At 47.6% G+C, this 19,018-nt stretch overlaps 1 protein-coding gene and 1 non-coding gene across 3 annotated transcripts in view; both read left to right on the forward strand.

Moving 5' to 3' along the window:
- Positions 1 to 19,018, forward strand: part of BEGAIN (brain enriched guanylate kinase associated) — a 253,236-nt gene that overhangs the window by 40,447 nt on the left and 193,771 nt on the right. Inside the window, exon 1 of one of the 2 annotated variants that reach the window (XM_056851443.1) lies at positions 15,552 to 15,570. The exons of the other annotated variant lie outside the window; for it this stretch is intronic. The gene's annotated coding sequence lies outside the window, so the exon portion shown is untranslated. Of the gene's footprint in view, positions 1 to 15,551; positions 15,571 to 19,018 lie in introns of those variants that run through there. 2 annotated transcript variants of the gene reach the window in all.
- Positions 6,468 to 6,536, forward strand: TRNAT-UGU (transfer RNA threonine (anticodon UGU)). Its single transcript has one exon. It is a non-coding gene; the product is annotated as a tRNA-Thr (tRNA).

Raw genomic sequence — 19,018 nt, forward strand, 5'->3', positions numbered from 1 at the left:
ACACAGCTTGGTACATGTTGAAACTTTAAAATATCCCGCATGGTTGGCATACTTCTCATATTGGAGTCCTAGAGGGTTTGGGAGCAGTTGCATTTATTTCTGGGATCTTTTAATGTATTTCGGCAGCCCGATGGCACAATTGGATCACATGGCGATTCTTGCCTGAACTGATTTTTCATGCTACGTTGAAGAGCACTTATTGATCTAGTTTGTACTCTCATTTTCACAGGAGTTCCAAGTCCTGCAGATAAAAAGGGGGCCAAATTCTCATTTGGATGGCTATTAAGTCCATTCCAATTGGATCCACACACACAACTCAATTTTTCAAGCCTTGTAATTAAAGCTATTGAGTCGGAGTCCACTGGGATGCTGCAATTGCTTCAGAATGTAAAAGACAAAGTGTAATCAGCAGAAGTCTACTCTTTCTGCCGGGCCGACTAACCTTGGGAACAAATGAAACCCAGACTAGGGCTGTTCAAAAAAAAATTCAGTAAAATTCAGATTTGGCAAAATTTGGCCCGTTTTTATTCGGGAAATGCCGAAGTCCAAACTCCCCCGCTTCGGGTCCTTGCAATTCGGCATGAGATCCGGAGTTTGAAAAAAAATTCGGCTGAATAGAGCCATTAAAAACACAATTGCGCCTTTCTGCAGCTCCGGGGGGCATTTTTGGGGGTAGAGGTCCCAGGCTTGAGGGGATTCTTCTTGCAAGAACCCCCAAGTTTTGTAAAGATTGGGTCAGGGGGGGCTGAGATATGGGCCCCGAAAGGGGTCCCCCTCCTTAATGTGCATCTCTGACAATGGGGGTTTGCAATTAGCAGAGCTTGCCGCCCACTCTCGAAACTCCCAGCCCCGACAAACAGCTGAGCTGCGGGGAGCAAGGGCAGGGCAGGTGTGAAGAAGTTTGCAAACCATGCAAAGCAACACATTTGCAGCCATGCAAACCATGCAAAGCAACACAATTGCAGCCATGCAAACCATGCAAAGCAACATGTTTGCAACCATGCAAAGCAACACCTGACACCTGGGAGTTTGCAAACCATGGAAAGGGACAGAGGCAGCTAGCTATGCATAAGGAGCAGGAGGGGGTGGAATTTCCCCTTTTGCATCGGACTCAGGACCAGGCAAATGCATTCTTTAAGTCACCATTTGAAAACCAGTTCTGAGCAAGCATCAAAATAGACCTAACCGATCTTATGAATGAGGGAAAACCTGAGGACACACAACTGAAGCCCCCCCTTCAAACCAGGGAGAGAGAGGGTCAGGGGGCACACACACCCCTGCAGAACAGGCAAAAGCCCCCTTTGGCTTCCCCACCCACCCACAGAAACTGCTCCCTCCCCACCCACACACAGACTCTGCTTCCCACACACACACACACACACACACAGGAGAAAAATTAAAGAGAAAAGCCCCAAAATGGGTCTTACTGTGGATGTCTTCTGTTCCATCAGGGGGCACCCCCCCCTGCAGAACAGGCGAAAGCCCCCTTTGGCTTCCCCCCACCCACCCACAGAAACTGCTCCCTCCCCACACACACACAGACTCTGCTTCCCCCCCACACACACACATACAGGAGAAAAATTATAGAGAAAAGCCCCAAAATGGGTCTTACTGTGGATGTCTTCTGTTCCATCTTCTTCGCACCTGCCCTGCCCTTGCTCCCCGCAGCTCAGCTGTTTGTCGGGGCTGGGAGCTTTGGGCATGGGCAGCAAGCTCTGCTAATTGCAAACCCCCATTGTCAGCGATGGACATTAAGGGTGGGGAAGAAGACCCAGCTTGGCCACCGATTGGCCGCAGGAGAATGCTGCTTACTAACTGACGGTTATGCTGCTGTGCCGAACTCCGAATTTGCTGAATTTATTCGCCGAACACCCCAAACTCACTGAATTCGGCTCCCCGTTTTCCCGCCTGTTTTGAGTTTGGTTCCATCCGAACTAAATACCGCCGAATCAGGGGAAGTTCGGCTGTTTTTCGGTTCGGGACGAACCGAATCGACAGCCCTAACCCAGACTTCCCCTGTATCTCATGGAGAATTATTCATGAGTCTACTAGGCCAGCTTGATATATTGTAGTTTAATTAATCTTTAAAGCAACACCTTGGCATGGCATTATTCAAAACGAGTGTCTTGTAAGGTCCTTTATGCATGGGTACTGTCACTCATGTTCACCTCCAGACTGACTTGGTTGTTCCTTGAAGTTTTGCATGAGTTTTCTGTCCATTAGGGATGACCTCATGGCCAGCCCTTGCAAATTCCAAGTCTTCCCATTCCTGTTAAATCCCAATTCTTCGATCTCCCCTGAGATCAGCCTGGGTCAAATCGTCCGCATCTCCATGCATAAGCCAATCACAGGACAGGGGAGCTGGGTGTGTGTGAGAGACGTTTTTCTCATAGTAAGCACTACAGCCAATTACAAAGCAGCGTTTCAAGGGGCGGGGACACAAATGCTTCCTGATTTTTGTCTGCCACCTGGAGTTCTTTCTGAGCAGACATTTGTCTCACATAAGAAAGGGTTTTTAAACAACGCTTTGGTTCCCCCCCCCATTCCTTTTAAAGAGCTCCTTATTTAAAATGGTTTTTAAAATGGTACTTAGATTTCCACTTGGGGGAGAGGGGAACTGGACATTTTTCTCACAGTAAGCACTACAGCCAATTACAAAGCAGCATTTTCAAGGGACGGGGACTCAGATGCTTCCAGATTTGAGCTTGGTGACTTTGCTGGTGCATAGCAATTTTTGGATTCACAACAGAAAAGTGTGGGTCGAGCGAGCATCAAACCCCAGGTAAAAGTCCCATGCATAAACAACCGAAGTTGTTTCCTCTGCATTAACGTATTCGCTATTGCTGGTCAACCTTAGGTCGTTTATGCATGGGAGTTTTACCTGAGGTTCATTGCTCATTGAACCCACACTTTCCTGTTGGGAGTCTATGCACCAACAGTCTCCAAGCTCAAATCAGGAAGTATTTGAATCCCCACCCCTTTAAATGCTGCTTTGTAATTGGCTGTAGTGAGAGAAAAGTTCCCTTTTCCCCAAAACCAATTGCCACATAAAAAAGCATTTTAAGAACATGAAACCAAAAATGGAGCAATCTGAAAAGGGGAGGGGGGAGAAATCCAAGCCTCAGTTTTAAAAAGCCTTTCTTCTGCTCAGAAAGAGCTCCGAAGGAGCAGGAAGAATTTGAATCCCTGCCTCTTTACACGATGCGTTGTAATTGGCTGTGAGCGAAATTAAGCTTGTGTGTCCTGCACTTTGCCTTATGCATGGAGATTTCACCTGGGCTGAGCTCAGGGGAGAGGGAAGAATCGGGTTTAACAGAGGGATGGGAAGTCTTGGGATTTGTGAGGGCTGGCAGCAAGGTCATCTCTAATGGAGGGAAAACTCATGCATAACTCCAAGGAACAACTGAGACAGATGGAGGGTGAACGTGAGTGAAAGTATCCGTGCATAAATGACCACTCATTCTGGAACCCTTGAGAATCTCTAAGCAAAGAAATGGCGCTCACTACTGTGCTTCAAGTGGAGTTTTGCAAAACCTTGCAAGGAAGTTACTGTCAAGAAGGAGGAAGAGGTAGTGGTGACCCCCAGATCCAAAGAACCCCATTTGAAGTAGAAGGCAGTGATAGTGGTGGTTCCAGAACTAAAGAAGCCCATTAGCATTAACAGCAGGAGGATGAGGTGATGGTGGTAGTGAAGAAGGAGGAGGAGGAGGAGGGTTGGTTTTTATATGCCGGCTTTCTTTACCACTTAAGGAAGAATCTACCACTTAAGGAAGAATCTCAGGCAGAGGTCTTTCACCTACTTGCCTAGTCCCTTTAACTGGAGATGCCAGGGATTGAACCTGGGACCTTCTGCATGCCAAGCAGATGCTTGAGCCACAGCCCCTCCCCAAACAAGCCCCTCCCCACCTATCTCCCAGGGTGTCTGTTGTGGTGAGGGGAAGGGAAGGTGATTGTAAGCCGGCTTACAATCACCTTCCCTTCCCCTCACCACAATAGACACCCTGGGAGATAGGTGGGGTGAGAGAACTGTGACTAGCCCAAGACTTAAGAGAACTGTGACTAGCCCAAGGTCACCCAGCTGGCTTTATGTGGAGGAGCGGGGAAACAAATCCAGTTCACCAGATTAGCCTCCGCCGCTCATGTGGAGGAGTGGGCAATCAAACCAGGTTCTCCAGATCAGAATCCACTGCTCCAAACCACCTCTCTTAACCACTACACCATGCTGGCTCCCTAGTGCTGTTCCTGGAACCAAAGAACTCAATTTGGAGTAGCCGTATTAGTAGTGTAGTGTTGTGACCCAATTATCCGTAGAGTCCAATAAAGACAATAGGGAGGAGGTTGGGTTACAGAAACAGTTCTTTTATTTGGCCCAGCAGAGAATCGGGTGGCAGACCCGAAAAACAGAGCGAGAGGCTGCCATCACGAACAAAGGAAAAGGAAAATTTTTATACTTCATTCAAAGAGGCGGATACCTTCTCATATAAGGAGGCAAATTCATATTCCATATAAGGCAGAATACTGAACACACTTCCAAAGAATGCGGAGTAAGCACAGCGCCTTCTTGCAGATGCAGATGCAAGGGGGAGGTTTGCAGATACGCAGGCGCACAGAGAATAGGAGCTCTACTCAGCTTAGATAACAGTGGATTCAAGGCTATGGGGAGGCTTTCTCTCTAACACCAAGGAGCCCGCCAGGGGAATACATGATGGCGGTACAATCGTATAATGTGGATTGTGTTCCAGGGGGATATTTACAGGCACAACAGTAGTGGTGGTGGTGGGGGGGTAGTTGCTGAACCAAAGAACCCCTTTTGGAGTAACATCAGCAGCAGTAATAGTAGTAGTAGTAGTGTGGTAGTGATGGTTCCAGAACCAAAGAACTCTATTTGGAATAAGAGCATCAGCAGCAGTAATAGTGCTAATAGGTAATGGTGATACCGGAATCAAAAGAGCCCTATTTGGAGAAACAGCAGCATGAGAGCTTAGAACAAAAAGGATGAGGTTACGGAACAAGGCTGCTTGCTTGGGGAGGGGCTGCGGCTCAAGCATCTGCTTGGCATGCAGAAGGTCCCAGGTTCAACCCCCAGCATCTCCAGTTAAAGGGTCGAGGCAAGTAGGTGATGGGAAAGACCTCTGCCTGAGAACCTGGAGAGCTGCCGCTGGTCAGAGTAGACAATACTGACTTTGATGGACCAAGGGTCTGATTCAGTATAAGGCCACTTCATGTGTTCATGTGTATGTGCTTCCCCAGACTTCCCTTTTGTGGTTGCCTAGAAGAATGCAAATGGGCTCCATCCGTGAAATTCAGTAGCAGCTCAACATAAGGTAATAATGTGGCTCTTCCTCTGGCCCCATTCAAACTCGCACAAGTTTTCTCCTTCCCCTGTTCCTTGCAATCCGTGCCCCGCCCACCCACTTTAGAGATCAGTGTGGTTTCTGATGCATGTTTCCCAGAAGCGTTTTAGATCTAGTCTAGCCTGATGGGCCATTAGGAGCTGTTAAGGGAAACTTCTTGTTCATCATCAGCTAGCTGCAGGGCACTTTGTAAGAAATTGTAACTGCATGCTCATTTTCGAGCTGTAATTTCGCACCTTTCATTTGGTATTCGCTTCTGTGACTTTTTATGTTTGAAGAAAAAAAAACCCTCTTCTATACATACAGAGAAGCTCTTCTTTTAGGGCTATGCGAGCTAGGAAAGAAAGAAAGAAAGAAAGAAAGAAAGAAAGAAAGAAAGAAAGAAAGAAAGAAAGAAAGAAAGAAAGAAAGAAAGAAAGAAAGAAAGAAAGAAAGAAAGAAAGAAAGAAAGAAAGAAAGAAAGAAAGAAGAAAGAAAGAAAGAGAGAGAAAGAAAGAAAGAAAGAAAGAAAGAAAGAAAGAAAGAAAGAAAGAAAGAAAGAAAGAAAGAAAGAAAGAAAGAAAGAAAGAAAGAAAGAAAGAAAGAAAGAAAGAAAGAAAGAAAGAAGCTAACTTAGACTGTCTGTCCTAATAAACACTTTCCTGGGAGTAAGCCTCACTGAATAAAATGGGGCTCGCTTCTAAGTAGACTTGCTTAAGGTTGCTTCCTTAAAGAGTCTTGTGCTGATAATCACTGTGCTGACCAAGGGATTGATTTTTGCCATTGTTGCCATTCCTTCATTTAAAAGTCATACTTAAAGTGTCCACACATTCAGCAGCTTTCAAGATGAATTCCAGGGTTCTCTGTTCATTGCTCAAATGTCCAATAGGTGTCCAACTGGTAGGGCTGCATGTAGGGTTGCCACCAGCTCCATCTCGGGAAATTCCTGGAAATTTAGGATGTTGCCTTCGGAGGTTAGAGTCTGGAGAAGGGAGGGAGTTTAGCAGAGGTGCTACTTCACTCTAGGACTTAACATTTCTCCTAGACTCCAGGGTATATTATTGAGTCCATCCTCTGAAGCTGCCACTTCCTTTGTAGTTTGCAGACCATTTGTAATTCCCACACTGGACTTTGGCTGTGGCTCAGTGGAAGAGCCTCTGCTCTGTATGCAGATGGTCCCAGGTTCAATCCCTGGCATCTCCAGTTAAAAGGACAAGGCAGTAGGTGATATGAAAGACCTCGGCTTGAGACTCCGGAGAGCCACTGCCAGCCTGACTGGGCTGCCAACCTGATAGGGTTTCCAGGTCCCTCTTTGCCACTAGCAGGAGGTTTTTGGGGTGGAGTCTGAGGTGGGTGGGGTTTGGGGAAGGGAGGGACTTCAATGCCATAGAGTCCAATTGCCAAAGCAGCCATTTTTTCCAGGTGAAGTGATCTCTATCAGCTGGAGAGCAACTGTATTAGCAGGAGATCTCCAGCTAGTACCTGGAGGTTGGCAAGCCTAACAACAGCATAGCATAGACCTTTACTTATAGCAGAGGAACCATGTGCCTCGTGGCTGGTTACAGTTTGAAGGGCTGTCAATTAGAGGAGAGCAGGGAGCTGTTCCTGATGGCAGCAGAGGATAGGAATCACAATAATGGGTTTAAATTGCAGGTGGAAAGGTACCGGTTGGATATTAGGAAAACTTTTTTACAGTAAGAGTTATTTGACAGTGGAATCAGCTACCTAAGTAATTGGTGAGCTCCCCGCTCACTGGCAGTCTTTAAGCAGAGGCTGGGCAAGCACTTGTCAGGGATTCTCTAGGCCACTGGTTCCCAACCAGGGGTCCGTGGACCCCCAGGGGTCCGCGAGAACTAAATTAAGGTCCGCGAAAGAAAGTTATAAACCCATAATAAATTAATATTTTCAATTAAAAGTTCTCTATTAGAATAATATTTGAATATATATATTTTTATAAGTTTAATATTTAACTAACAGTTATGATTAAAGTTTATTTTAAAATTCTCGGAATTTTTATTTTGAACCTTGGGGTCCCTGCACCGAACTAAAAAGTCCTAGTGGTCCCTGGTCAAAAAAAGGTTGGGAACCACTGCTCTAGGCTGATTCTGCATTAAGCAGGGTGTTGGACTAGATGGCCTGTAGGGACCCTTTCCAACTCTATGATTCTATGAGATCTCCAGCTACCACCTGGAGGTTGGCAACCCTTCCTAGCATCCTGTTTCACACAACGGCTAACCAGGGCCAAATAACAGGGCATGGTGGCCAAGGCCTTCCCCTGATGCTGCTTCCTACCACTGACATTCAGAGATTCACTACCTCTGGTTGTGGAGGTTCCCTTTGGTCATCGTGGCTAGTAACCTTTGGTGGACCTCCCTGAGTCTCTCTAACCCCTTTTTAAAGCCCTCTCTGCTGGTGTCCATGATTAAATTCACTGGCAGTGAATTCCCACAGATTAAGGAGCTCTCCTAATCAGGACTATTTGGAAGTAAGCACCATTTTATTCAGTGGGGCATACTTCCGGGCAAATATGCTTAGGCTAGCGGCCATAATAACTTATTGAGTGAAGAATCACATCCTTTTGTCCATCTGGTATCAAGGGGTGTGGTGTGGTGTCAGGGTAGGACTTGGGAGAGCCAGGTTCAAATTCTGACTCTACCACAGAAGCTTGCTAGATGACCTTGGGCCAGTCACACACTCTCACCTTAACCTACCTTTTAAAAAATGGCAGCTGATAATCCGAGGAGATCCTCCTCCACAACATCAAGGCACCTGCAATTCCTGATCCCCACCTAGGGCTAGGGCCTTGGAGCCTACATTATTGTCAATAATAATAATACAGTGAGGAATGGTCTTGGCTCAGTTGTAGAGAATCTGCTTTGCATGCAGAAGGTCCCAGGTTCACTCCCTGGCATCTCCAGTTAAAAGGATCAGGTAGCAGATGGGGTGAAAGTAGGGTCGCCAGGTCCTACCTTGGCTCTGGCAAGAGGTTTTTGGGGTGGAGCTGAGGCAAGGATCGCTTGCGTGCGGCCGCGCCAAGGGCGATCACATCGCTTCCGGTTTACACCCGGAAGCGGCGCATCACAACGGACCTTTTACCACTGAGTCCCAGATTCAGTCCCTCAGGACCTACAGTTAAAAGGACCATGTAGGAAGCGATGGCCCCAGAGAATGAGCGCAGATCAGAGTAGATAATGCTGACCTTGATAAACCAATAATCTGGTTTAGTTTCCCTGTCCACACATTCCAGAGAACATACAGGCAAACCCTGCCTGTATGTGTGTATATCTGTTTATAAGAAAGAGCCAACATGCCTTCATTTTATGAATGGGGGAACCAGTACCTGGGTAAATGGGGGGAGGGTGTCACAAGCTCAGCTGCACATGCCTTGACTGTAACATGAGAATTACTCAACGTATGCACAAAGAACAATCAAGTCAAATTGTGGAACTCCCTGCCCCAGGATGTGGTGATGGCTGCCAACTTGGAAGACTTTAAGAGGGGAATGGACATGTTCATGGAGGAGAGGGGTATTCATGGCTACTAGTAAAAATGGATACTAGTCATGATGCATACCTATTCTCTCTAGTATCAGAGGAGCATGTCTATTATATTGGGTGCTTTGGAACACAGGCAGGATGGTGCTGCTGCAGTTGTCTTGTTTGTGAGCTTCCTAGAGGCACCTGGCCGGCCACGGTGTGAACAGACTAATGGACTTAATGGGCCTTCGTCTGATCCAGCAGGGCCTTTCTTATATTCTTATGTTCTTAAGTGTACACAGACTGTATGTGTGATCACTGTAACTTGTGAACAGGGCTAGCGTAAGGCAGTTCCATGTGTTCAAGAATCTAGCACTGCTGACATAACCGTGGTCTGCTTTGCCTTCTTTTTTTACTGAACATGTAGCCTGAAGAAGATTCTGGGGAACTTGAAAGCTTGCTTGCCGTTTTGTGATCTTTCCATTGATCCTCATAATTAATTATTCTGAACTAATTACATCACGGTTGCTATTGAATAACAGGCAACATGCCTACCTGCCGTTTTAAACTGGAAAACCATGAGATAGTGACTGTCCAGCAAACTACAGAAGAGATTATAATCCTTTCCCCCCTCGTTACATTCCCTAAATCCAGGATATCTCCCTTCCTCTGTATGAATAGTTTTAGTTTTTTAAAAAAATCTAATTAATGGGGGGAAGAGATTAATTCAGAAGAACATAAATCTGCTTCAAATCTTTTACATTTAATAGGGCTCTTTCAGGTGACTTCTGTATATGGCTAAATTTACACATGTGAAATGTTCCTAGTCAGACCATTAAATGCAACAGCATGAGCAGACCCTTGCTGGATCTAGGGATGCCAGCTTCCAGGTGGGACCTGGGGATCCCCCCTGAATTACAGCTCATCTCCAGACTACAGAGATCAGTTGTTCCCCTGGAGAAAATGGATGCTTAGGAGGGTGGACTCTATGGCATTATACCCCACTGAGGTCCCTGTCCTCCCCAGGCTCCATCCCCAAATTGCCAGGAGTTTCCCAGCCTGGATCTGGCACCCCAACCCCCCCATCCCCCACCGATTGCCGGGGGGAATCTGGCAACCCTAGTACATAGTCAATGCATTTGTTACATTTCTATTCCACTCCTCTTCCAAGGATCTCACTGCAAAGTAGGATCACTGCATTTAATCCTCACAATACCCCTGTGAGGCAGGTTATACTGAGACTGGTGATTTGTCCAGGATCCCTCTCTAAGCTTTGTGGCAGAGACATTATCAGAGAGTCAGCACGGAGTAGCAATAAGTGTGTCAGTCGAGGAGATTCAGATCCCCATACTTACAGGATAGCTCGTCAGGCTGGGTGACCTTGGACCAATTGCTTTCTCTCAGCCTAACCTATCTTGCAGGGTGCTGAAAGGATAAAATAGGGAAAGGGGGATCATGTCCATCACTCTGAGCTCCTTGGAGGAAAGGCTGGCTAAACATTACCCCCAAGATTGAGATAACCAACTTCAAGTACTTGAAGGGCTGTCATATAGAGGAGGGTGCCGAGTTGTTTTCTGTTGCCCCAGAAGGTCGGACCAGAACCAACAGGTTGAAATTAAATCAAGAGAGTTTCCATCTAGACATTAGGAAGAATTTTCGAACAGTTAGAGTGGTTCCTCAGTGGAACAGGCTTCCTCGGGAGGTGGTGAGCGCTCCTTCCCTGGAGGTTTTGAAGCAGTGGCTAAATGGCCATCTGTCAGCAATGCTGATTCTATGACCTTAAGCAGATGATGAGAGGGAGAGCATCTTGGCCATCCTCTGGGCATGGAGTAGGGGTCAGTGGGTGTGGGGGGGGGAGGTAGTTGTGAATTTCCTGCATTGTGCAGGGGGGTTGGACTAGATGATCCTGGTGGTTCCTTCCAACTCTGTGATTCTATGACCAATCACTTTCTCTGAGCCTAACCTACCTTGCAGGGTTGTTGTAAGGATAAAATAGGGAAAGGGGGATCATGTCCATCACTCTGAGCTCCTTGGAGGAATGGCTGGCTAAACATTCCTCCCGAGTTTCCCCCTTTGAAATCTAATGCTGACTGCAGAATACTGGAGCTTGCATTCTTCCCAGTGAATGCAGCCTGAGCTAGCAACAGCCAGCGCCGCTGAATCATTGACAAATTCCGCCTCAACCACTTTCTCATGCTTGCCTTGACAACTAGTCTCCTGAACGGCAATTGGATGAAACCCCTGTCTAAAAATAGCATCACGCGGGGAAAGAATGAGAAGCAGAGCCACCAGACAATATTCACGCAATGTTTATTCAGGTGGGTGCAGGAGGAAGGAAAAGGGAGCAGGGAGGGGTGGGAAACAGGGCACCTGCGAGGAGCCCATGACCGAGTTCAGTAAATATGGCTCCCTTTTGTCAAAGGAAACCTCCAGAGTCTGCTTCGATGTCTCCTCTGCGAATCCTAACGACTCCACATTTTGTGTGGGAGTTGAAGAACTGAGTCTTTTTCAACTGGCAGAAGGGACTTGCCGACAGGAATGCTAATGCGCGCACAGTTAAAAGCGGGGAGGGGACTGACTCCTTATGACCTTAAAAGCTATTAAAATATCATCCAAGCCCAGCGCCACTTTCGTAGCAGCCTCTTTGGTAGAGTTACAGTATTTCAGTTACACTATTTCTTCCAGGCCATTCACAGGAAAGATCAAAAAAGTAAAAAAGATGACTGACTTTTCTAGATTTTATGGGGGGCGGGGGAACAATCAGAGTAATCCGTTTATTTCAAAAACAGGGGCAGCAACTCATTTCATCCAGTAATCTGAGAGGTGGCGTGGTGCGGCGTAAACCCTTGAGAGCTATGGAGGTAAGAAGTGCTTTGTAGGATCCAAGTAAGATCGTAGAAGAGAACAGGATCATCGAGTTGGAAGGGATCACCAGGGTCATCTAGCCCAACCCCATACACAATGCAAGAAATTCGCAACTACCTCCCCCCCCCACACACACACACCAGTGACCCTTACTCCATGCCCAGAAGATGGCCAAGATGCCCTCCTTCTCATGATCTGCCTAAGGTCATAGAATCAGCATTGCTGACAGATTGTTAGGATCTGAAACTCACTTAATTAATCTGCTACCATTCAGGGCGATGAATCTTGGTTTTGGCTTATTGATAATAAAGGTTAGTCAAAACTTTATTATCAATAAGCCAAAACCAAGATTCATCACCCTGAATGGTAGCAGATTACCTATCTAGCCGCTGCTTAAAAACCTCCAGGGAAGGAGAGCTCACCACCTCCCGAGGAAGCCTGTTCCACTGAGGAACCGCTCTAACTGGTAGAAAATTCTTCCTAATGTCTAGACAGAAATTCTTTTGATGTAATTTCAACCGGTTGGTTCTGGTCCGACCTTCTGGGGCAACAGAAAACAACTCGGCACCATCCTTCTTCTGTTTCCAACCACACCAGTTACTTCTAGGGACTCCCTTGCATCTGGTACTCAGTCTTGTGGAAAGTCAAAATCATATGAACCTGTGTATATGACCACATGAAGAAGCCTCCATTTAGCTGCATTGCCTGGTTTTAGGATTGCCACCTTCAGCTTCAGAAATTCCTGGAATGTAGACTCTGTGGAATCATATCCCCACTAAGCTCCCCGCCCAACTCTGCCCTCTCCAGGCTCCACCCCCAAATCTCCAGGAATTTCCCATGTTGGAATTGGCAACGCTAGTTACAACTGATGTTCAGCCATAGTGGTTACAGTTGCCAACCTCCAGGTACTAGCTGAAGATCTCCTGCTAATACAACTGATCTCCTGCTATTACAACTGATCAGTTCACCTAGAGGAAAGGGCAGCTTTGGCAATTGGACTCTATGGCAGTGAACTCCCCTCCCCAAACCCTGCCCTCCTCAGGATCCACCCCCAAAACCTCCCGCCAATGGCAAAGAGGGACATGGTAACCCTAATGGCCCATTCCTCAGCTGAGCCGGTGGCCGCGTCGATACCCCTTAGGAGGCCGACGAAGGCCTCCACCAGCGCAGGGGCCCACACCGCCGGTGCCCGGAAGGTACACACTGGTGTGAGTGGCCCTAGCGCTGGTGTGCAGGCCCGGACGCTGGTCCCCAGATGCTGCAGCAGCAGCGCTGGGCCTGGACGCCGCCGCAGCCTCCCGCCGGCGTCCAGCCACCGGCACAGGCCGCTGCGGTGAGCCGGTAGGTTTTCCGGCAACCCGGGAGGCGTTCCCAGGGTATTCCGGTGCCAGCCGGGGGGCGGGGCTGAGATTAGTCAGCCTCCTGAGCAGTTTTGGCTCAGGAACGCCCCCTTTTTTTGTTGTTGAGATACGCCAGCTTTTTGCTGGCGTATCTCCCGTGCAACCTTTTTTTCGCATCGGGTAGAGGTTTTGGCGGTGCCAAAACCTCCTTAGGAGGCAACGCCGCTGGGTTGCCTCCTAAGCCCGGCGCAGGCATTCCTCTCAGGAATGCGCTGTAATAGTGGTACCTCTTTCTCCCGGTCACCTTTCAAATCGTCCCACTGTAGTATCCTGTATTACAACACATATCATCCTTTTGAAAGGCCTCCAGCTTCCTTCCCCTTTCCAAAGACCTGGCTGCTCAGTGCAGACCAGTCCTGCCCAGTTCCTGTTGGTGTTTAGCCCAGATCAAGATGACAATCTGCACTGCAAAATGTCCGAGAAGGAAGATCAGAAGAGTCTTCCAGAGGACAAATCCATGATGCCATGGAAGTTTGATCGCCTCTCAACTATCACCATGGCGGAACACTGAATAGCAGCCTCCAAGCTTAAATTGCTTGATGCAATTATAGACATCCCAGTTAACTACTTCTCTGTATTATGTTGTACACCCACACAAGTTATTTGGCAGGGTATGGTAAACAGAGCTGTGTGCTAGTTCACTACAAATGCACCCCTTTCCTCGGTCTGTTTGATGTTATACCGTCTCGGCTTTCCAATGCTTCTTCTAATAATGTTCTCTTGAGTTTGCTGAGCTTGCTGTGAGTGGACTGCAAATGTGACGAGGGGGTAGGGTTCCCAAACTCCAGGTTGTAGCTGGAGATCTCCTGCTAAAACAACTGATCTCCAGCTGATAAAGATCAGTTCACCTGGAGAACTAAGGAGCCACATGGCGCAGAGTGGTAAGGTGCAGTACTGCAGTCCAAGCTCTGCTCACGACCTGAGTTCGATCCTGACAGAAGTTGGTTTCAGGTAGCCGGCTCAAGGTTGACTCGGCCTTCCATTCTTCCGAGGTCGGTAAAATGAGGACCCAGCTTGCTGGGGGTAAAGGGAAGATGACTGGGGAAGGCATTGGCAAACCACCCCATGAAAAAAGTCTGCCTAGTAAACGTCGGGATGTGACATCACCCCATGGGTCAGGAATGACCCGGTGCTTGCACAGGGGACCTTTACCTTTTACACCTGGAGAAAATGGCTGCCTCGGCCATTGGACTCTATGGCATTGAAGTCCCTCCCCAAAACCCCGCCCTCCTCAGGCTCCACCCCAAAACCTCCCACCGGTGGCAAAGAGGGACCTGGCAACCCTAACAAGGAGTATAGGGACCTGGTACCATTCCCCGCTGTATTTAATCTTCTGTATCTTCAGTCCCCACTGAAGTCCTCAGGTGATGTATACACGTGGGTGAACCAACTCTATGAGAGCCATGTAATACTCAGGGCCTTCTAGCATTCCGGGAAATCCTAAAAATCATCCTGTAAGAAATGCTTCTGAAGTAGGGTTGCCAACCTCCAGGTGGTGGCTGGAAATCTGGGATTACAACTGATCTCCAGGCAATAGAGATCAGTTCATTTGGAGAAAATGGTCACTTTGGAAGGTAGACTCTATGGCATGATTCCCTCCTCAAGCTCTCCCCTCTCCAGGCTCCAACCCCGAAATATCCTGGCATTTCCCAACCTGGAACTGCCAATCCTGCTCTGCAGCCAGTTCATAACGGTCATAATCAACTGCAACTGGAACTTATAATGTAGTTCCATTTAAAGCATCAGGGATCAGAATCTAGTAAGGCCTGATTTATTCAATATGTAGAAATTTAGCTCTGGGTAGCCATAGAAGAGGAAATTATAGCCTTGTCACTGTACATGATTCAACTCCGCCACTTTATGTCTTCGTACCTGAAAAGTAATTGCTCTAGAGTCAGTGTGGCGTAGTGGTTAAGAGCGGTGGACTCTAATCTGGAAAGTGGGGTTTGATTCCCCTCTCCTCCATGCTGAAGCCTGCTGGGTGACTTTGAGCCAGTCACAGTTCTCTCAGAACTCTCTCGGACCCACCTACCTCACAAGGTGCCTGTTGTGGGGAGGGGAAGGTGATTGTAAGCCGCTTTGAGACTCCTAAAGGTAGAGAGAAGTGGGGGTATAAAAAACCAACTCTTCTTCTTCTTGAATGCTCTCCTACTCTTAACAGGGCAAGGAGATCCAATGCTACTAGAGAGCTCTTACACAACCCCAAAGCTCACAGTCCTGCTCTTTCAAAGCAGTTGGTTGAATAAAAGTGAAGGTCTGAGTCATTTACGAGACCATTGGTCAAAAAACGAGAGAGAGATAAAGTATCCTTCTGTAATAGCCAAAAATACAGTTACGGCCACCTAATAACTTTTGTTCCCCAACAACTTTGCTTCTAACCTTCCGCACTACCAGACTACGCTTACTCATGGAACAATGCGTTTGAACACAATGAAAAATTGATGCAGACATTTTTGCAAAGCAAACATCAAATGAAATATAAAAGCCTTTTGGAAGGTTAGCACGATTCTAAAAGCCTTTGCCCTCCCTCTCCCCACAGATGGGCAACTCATACCCCTAAACTGTAAGTTTGACATGGCCTCTTAAGGACAAAAAGCCCTTTTCACACAACATATCGAGGGAGGCTGAACACGAGTGAAGGAGCAGCGCTGGGAAGCAAGCTCTGCTTCTGTCTCATGTGTGGTGTAAAGGCCTGTGCATACACAAATGCCTGTCAATATGATCAGGAATGATCAGCATTTGATCAGAGGTAGAGCATCCGCTTGATATGCAGAAGGTCCCAGGTTCAATCCCTGGCATCTCCAGTTAAAGGAACCAGGCAAGTAGGTGATCTGAAATACCTCTGCCTGAGACCCTGGAAAACCACTGCCGGTCTGAGTAGACAATACTGACTTTGATGGACCAAGGGTCTGATTCAGCAGAAGGCAGCTTCATGTGTTCATATGATCAACATGATCAGCAGGGCTCTTGATTGCAGGGACAAAGTCCTGTACATAGAGGAAGGGTCATGGCTCAAAGGTAGAACATCTGCTGTGTATGCAGAATGTCCCAGGTTCAGTCCCCAGCATCTCCAATTAAAAGGATCAGGAAATTACAAATGTAAGGGCCGTCAAGTGGCAACCAACTTATGGTAACCCCAGCAAGGGGCTTTCAAGGCAAGTGGGAGGCAGAGGTGAGGGTAACATACGGAACAAAATAGAAGGCAGAGGAATATCTCTGCCTTTGATATACATGCCTCATGAGTATGTGAATGTTCTACACACTTATGAGGGGAGCATGCAAAGCAGATGTTCTACCACTGAGCCTCCAAAGGCATTCCAAATACATAGGGTTGCCACCTTCCAGGTGGTACTCGCAGACCTCCTCCTATTACAATCAATCTCCAGACAACCAAGATCAGTTCCCATGGAGAAAATCGCTGTTTTGGAGGGTGGACGCTCCCTAGGCTCCACCCAACCCAGAGCTGGCAAACCTACAAATAGGCCTCCCATTTACCCACCCAGGGTGGGGAATGACTAGCCCTTATTTCCCTCCCCTGGCTTTTGCAGTACATAAGTACACATGTTCACTTAACAGGTCAGTCTCTTAGACAAAGATTAAATGGACATAAGTCTGACATCAGAAACCACAATATTCAAAAACCAGTGGGAGAACATTTCAACCTTCCAGGACATTCTGTTGCAGATTTAAGAGTAGCAGTTCTCTTACAAAGGAATTTCAAAGGGAGATTGGAAAGAGAAACTGCTGAATTACAGTTGATATTCAAACTAAAGTCAATGCATTTACCTGGGCTGAATAAAGACCTTGCATTCATGGCTCATTACCAATGCTGATTTCTCCACACCCATCTCTCCCCTGGACATCACAGACTCTTCTGCATACCACACCTAATCCCATCACGCCTGCTATTCACATTTACATACTGTTAACATTTACATACTAATGCTTGTCTGAATTCACTCTCCTCTACTTAAAGATAGATGGAATCACATTCTAGCTGTATCTGAAGAAGTGAGCTGTGGCTCATGAAAGCTCATATACCCTACCAGAAAATATTTTTGTTAGTCTTTAAGGTGCTACTGGACTCTTGCCCTTTTCTACATGTTCACTTAATGCAGGGGTGGAGAACGTCAGGCCCGAGGGATGGGGGCGTTTAAGGCCAGTGAAATCATTTGGTCTGGCCCTTCGTGGGTCCTGGCAGATCTCTAGCTCAGAAGGATCTAAGACTGGTGATCCGCCCCCCCCCCCGAAGACAGGAATAGCCTCTATTCAAGGCAGATGTGAGTTTGTTTTGCCAAGAAAAGGAACCTTTTTCCTCCTTTGCAGAATTGTTGTTAGCTATGGAGCTGCTAGGACCGCCCAAGAAACTGTGTTAACCCTTTCCCACCCGGGCCATGAAGAAACGTATTCCCTCTGTACTACAAGAGGGCTGGGGGCGGAAATGGCAACAATGGAGGGGTTAAAGGGGGCAGGGCCAGAATGTGTGTGGGGTGGGGGGGATTCTTAGCCAGTGTGTCCTCATTTCATCCCTGCAGACAGAGGTAGCAGGAGCCGGCTGCAGAATCCGGCCCCTACCATGCCGAGCAGGATCAACTCCAGTGTGCGGCTAGACGGCTACGCCCAGCTGGTGCAACAGACCATCCGGTGCCACCAGGTGGGCGAGTGCACCACTGGTTGAATGCCTGCCTGCCCACGCGGGGTGTGTGTGTCATTTTTTAATTCAGAATTTGCGGCTGACAGTCTCCACTGGGGATTTAGAAGCACCAGGGCTCGCATTATGTCTGGCACACCCAGCCGTGTGGCATTCGCAACAGGCTTCTCATCTTGTACATGGAGTGAGATTCAAGAATGAACATCATGAATCGGTGGGTTCTGTCGGCTTGGCCATGCTTTTTACTAGTGATTGCCAAGGCAACAGTGGGCACGGAGCTCTTGGCCTCCGTGGAAGGGGGAGAGCTGAAGCGAATAGACCCAGGGAAAAAGAGGAAAGATGCCGAGTGGGTTGGACTTCTCCAACATAAAACGCAAGCAGCTATACTGATTTTTCATTCCAGTTTTATTGTCTCACTCATTCTGTTTTATAGAACATGGTGCAAAATCAGGAGTATCTAATATATAGCAAAGGAGGCTGTTTTGTTTGTTTTTAAGCATGAGACCTGTCTGGGATTAAAACCTATGATTTACATTACTCGTCCTGGCATTTTATTAATTAATTCCATGAAACTGGGATGCAAAAGGACAAGGAAAGGCTGCCCCACCACGGATTTTTTTTAAGGCAGGCATGGTGAAGTGACCCAGACCCATTAAACAGCCTCAGTATTAAACCCAATTGTCCAAGGGTTAATAGTTCAGAAGGGAAACAGGTTGGAACCAGGGCGATCCCGTAGCACCGAGATAGCCACGCTGCAAATGGCAGGTCTCCTTAGGCATAGAGTTACTCCACTCTAAATGCGCTGGTTCAGCCCAGAGTAACTCTCCATAGGATCGCACTGACCGAATCACAATGAGAGATTTTCAACATCGCATCCTACCAGGACCCTGATCCGGGAGCCAAGGGTGCACGAAGCGCCTTGTTGACCGGATCCTTCACCACGTTATGAGCGGCCGGTCTGGGGAGAGCGTGAAACCCCCCTGCCCTTGTAACATGCCCATTTATGCAAGGGAGGTTTCGATTGGATTTGCCCTGCCGCTATCTAGAGGCACCTTTTCCCCATGTGAATTCTCAAAACTCTGCCTGGGGGCTGATTTTTGAGTTCTGAGAATTCGGATGGGGAAAATGTGCATCTGGAGAGCGGCAAATCGCAAGGCGAAACCTCCCATGCATAAGAGGCAGAGATCCCCGCACCCCCGTTAAGATCGCTTTTCTTGCCAGCAAGCCGTGTGGTATGGAAAGGGTTAACCAGGGTCCCTTCTCTCCCCTCCCCCCTTGCTAAACTTTCCTCGT

The sequence above is a fragment of the Euleptes europaea genome, chromosome 6 (assembly GCF_029931775.1).
Source record: "Euleptes europaea isolate rEulEur1 chromosome 6, rEulEur1.hap1, whole genome shotgun sequence".
Classification (NCBI taxonomy): domain Eukaryota; kingdom Metazoa; phylum Chordata; class Lepidosauria; order Squamata; family Sphaerodactylidae; genus Euleptes; species Euleptes europaea.